The sequence below is a fragment of the Apium graveolens genome, chromosome 5 (genome assembly GCF_009905375.1).
Source record: "Apium graveolens cultivar Ventura chromosome 5, ASM990537v1, whole genome shotgun sequence".
In the NCBI taxonomy this organism is placed as follows: domain Eukaryota; kingdom Viridiplantae; phylum Streptophyta; class Magnoliopsida; order Apiales; family Apiaceae; genus Apium; species Apium graveolens.
This window is the reverse complement of record NC_133651.1, coordinates 58,639,575-58,643,753: the sequence shown is the minus strand read 5'-3', so window position 1 is coordinate 58,643,753 and position 4,179 is coordinate 58,639,575.

The following is a 4,179-nucleotide window of genomic DNA, read 5'->3' as shown; positions in this document are numbered from 1 at the left end:
TGCCTTATTGATCCTTACAGGATTGAAACCCTTTCATTGTTAACATTATTTTTTTAATGAATTTCGGTTATTGTTTATTATTGCATATTCTGTTTATTATGGTTAGAATTGGATTGTTTTTTATAAAATTGTGGACCAGATTCGTGGTCAGACCATAATGGTCAGTTAGGCCAATGTGTGCCTTGGATCCAGTAGAGAGCATGCTGTGTGCCTTGCTCAGGGTTAGTGCGTGACTGATCACCGCCTAACCTTGGTTTTTAATTAAAAGTATAAGTATAATATCCAGTTTCAAATCATAATCCATTGTTCACTTGATATCATAATCATTTCACCTGATTGATGATCATTATTCGTTTTGTCATTTGACGTACTGAGCTAGTTAGCTCATTTGTGCGATGTTGTTTATATTCTTTCCAGTTAAAAAGGAACCATTGGTAAAGAGGATCCCCATCCCGAGAGCTAGGGTTCAGGTTGAGAAAGCTGAGCTAGTAGGCTTCTTTTGGGATAAGTTAAATTTGTAAGTTGTATAATGTTTTATACTCAGTTTGAGTTTGAAATAGTTGGGATTTGAACGGTTTGTAATATTAGTGTGTTGGGCTTGTGCGCATACTTTAACCTGTTGCGGTCTGTGGTGGTTGGTAAGTAGGGTCACTGCATATATTATTTATTATCTTTATTATTGTTATAAGCATGTTATATTAAGGTGTGTGTGTGGACCCCAAACTTCTGACCCGGGTTTGGAGGGCGCCACAGTTTGGTATCAAGCTACAGTTTATAAGTCACTGACACAAGCCTAGGTTGACGGGAATGGGTAGGGGATAGGATTATAAGTAAGGTTAGGATGATAGAACGTCGAGAGGTTGAGTGTTATGGTATAACCGTATTATATAGTTTGCGTCGTGGTACAAGATTCTTATATTGCGATATGATTTTAGATAGTAGAGATGGCCGACTCTTTTATTCCCGTATCAGCTGATCACTCAGCCTTCAGTTGGAGCACCACATCGGATCCACGTCTGTTATTCCACCAGCATTGGCTATTCTACCTCCCCCGGTGTTGCATGCAGCCCGTACCATTGCAGGCCATTCCACCTCCAGGCATGAGGCCACCTGTCGAAGGACCCCCATCAGCTGATTCAGATTCCACTGGGCATTCATAGTGAGTGCCCCATTCCAGTCTACATTGCCCCTAGTTCCTTATTACCGGTATGAGCTCTCTATTGGAGCGTGATTCCTTGTTAGCTCAGATTAGAGAGTTACAGCATATCATCAGGACTATATTGTGATCGTGGTGTGAGGGAGCTTCGAGAGGAGATTCATGTGACACGGAGGGTTCTTGAGGCTAGGCTACATGGAGCTACACTACCTGGCAGAGGCCCTGATGCACTGCTGGCTGGGCTACGGAGGTGATGGAGGACTTTGAGAGGCGGCAGGACCAGAGTTTCTTTGGAGCTGAGTTAGAGATCTGAGATGAGGATGCTGAGTAGTGTTGTTTATGATTAGTAGTATGTACGTAGTGTGTAGTGTGTCTCAGTAGACTTTTGAGTTGTCTTTATAGACTACGATACTGACTAGTGAGTAGGTTGTTGTACCCTTTTGCTTTTACTTCCGAAGCGTCTTTACGCTTGTACTACCTAAAACTTTTGATCTATATATACAAGATAGCCTTTTTTCCTTTCCAATACTGTCATTTACTTTATCACACCTGTTTTATACTTTACCGTATTGATTGCACCAGTATACCCTGTGATACCATGTACCCTATTTTCCCTAACTGTTTATATTCTGTAAAGAAGCATGCAATTTACTTAGTTACAACTGTTTTCAAAAGAGATATTCCTATTTTATAAAACTTTTCTTTTATACAAAGATTTGATTCAAAAGCTAAATAAATTGATTGATTCTTTACAGAAAATGCCTCCCAGAAGAAATACCCGCACCAACACCCAGAATGAAGAAACCAACAACACAACAATAACAACCAAGATGATACAAACCAGAATGTGAACCCAGGACCCATGGACCCAGCAATAGCCCAGATTCTTCAAATCTTGGCTCAACAAACAGTTCACCTGGCACAACAACAGCAGAGACAGACCAATCCCCAGGTAACTTTCAAAACTTTTCAGGCAGTAAACCCACCAGAATTCAAGGGTTCCTTAGAGCCAATTGAAGCAAATGTGTGGTTAAAGTAAATAGAGAAGGCATTTGCCTTGGTAAAAGTGAAAGAGGAGCAGAAGGTTGAATTTGTAAGTTACTATCTGAAGAATGAGGCCACCTATTGGTGGGAGATGGTGAAGACATTGGAAAGCACAGATGTTATTACTTGGGAAAGGTTTAAGGAATTGTTTTTAGAAAAGTATTTTCCTCAGTTTGTTCAGGATCAAATGGAGTTGAAATTTTTAGAATTAAAGCAACGGAACATGTCGGTAACAGATTATGAGGGGAAATTTGAGTAATTGTCAAGTTATGTGTCGTCATATGTTGATACTGATAGAAAGAAAGCTAAGAGATTCCAGCAAGGCTTGAAGCCATGGATCAGAGGGAAGGTAGCTATTTTTGAATTGGATACCTATGTCGGAGTTGTGCAGAAAGCTATGATCGCAGAGACAAAGAGTGAGATGTTCCAGAAAGATAGGGAAAGTAAGAAAAGGAAAGTTGAGGGAAGTGAGGGTCAATCACAAACAGGGAAGTTTCCAAATTTTAAGAAGGGAAAGTTTCAGCCAGGGAGAAATTTTAATTTCAGGAGACAAAATGCAGGAGACAGAGGCCAGGGCAATCGTCCAGCTAATGTGAATCAGCCGAATCAGTTAAGATTAACTTTTCCAGATTGTCAAGTTTGTGGAAAGAAGCATGGAGGAGTTTGTAACAAGTTGAATGTAGTATGTTTTAAATGCAACCAAAAAGGGCACTACTCGAGGGAGTGCCGAAATCAGCCAGCAAGAGAGCCAGCAAATAAGGATCAGCCTATCTGGAATCCAGCAGTGAAGGTTCCAGCCATTGGATTTATATGCTTTAAATGTGGGAAGCCAGGACATATGGCCAGGGATTGCAAGTCACCAGCCCCAGTTAGTAATGCATTAAGGATTATGGGATCTACCCCAACAGTGAATGAGACTCCGAGGGCTAGAGTTTTGACATGTCGGTGAAGGATGCGATCCAGGATGCGGATGTCATGGCAGGTACGCTTAATGTGAATTCTTTATGTGCCAAAGTGTTAATAGATTCGGGAGCAACTCGATCGTTTGTTTCACAAGATTTTGTTAGTAAGTTAAATTGTCCAGTTGGGTATTTAAATGAAATAATGACTGTGGAATTAGCAAATCAAGAACGTGTAACTGTTAACCAAGTTTGTGGGAATTGTGAGATTGAGATTTCTGGTAGTAAGTTTTGTGTAGATTTGATACCATTTAAGTTAGGAGAATTTGACGTTATATTAGGGATGGATTGGTTATCTAAGCACGATGCCCAGATAGATTGTCGAAATAAGAAAGTAATGGTGAAAATGCCAGACGAAAGAATAGTAACGTTCAAGGGACAGAAGCAGGTAAAGAAGTTCTTAACGATGATTCAAGCCAAGAAGTTACTACGACAAGGATGTGAGCATTTCGTAGCATATGTGATCGATAGAAGTCAGGAGCCAGCAAAACTTGAAGATATTCCAGTAGTGAATGAATTTCCAGACGTATTTCCCGACGAGTTACCAGGACTTCCTCCAGATAGAGAAATTGAATTTGCAATCGACTTAGCACCTGGAACCGAACCAGTATCCAAGCCCCCGTACAGAATGGCGCCTGTTGAGATGAAAGAGCTAGCAAAGCAATTGCAGGAATTGTTAGAGAAAGGAGTAATCAAACCCAGCGTATCCCCGTGGGGAGCCCCGGTATTATTTGTCAAGAAGAAAGATGGAAGCATGAGACTGTTCATCGACTATAGGGAGCTCAACAAGTTGACAATCAAGAATAAGTATTCGTTACCTAGAATTGATGATTAGTTGACCAATTGAAGGGAGCCAAGTACTTCTCCAAAATTGATTTAAGATCGGGATATCATCAACTGAAGATCAAACCAGAAGATATACCAAAGACAGCTTTCAGAACAAGGTATGGACATTACGAGTTTTTAGTGATGTCTTTTGGATTGACCAACGCCCCAGCAGCGTTTATGGACCTGATGAAC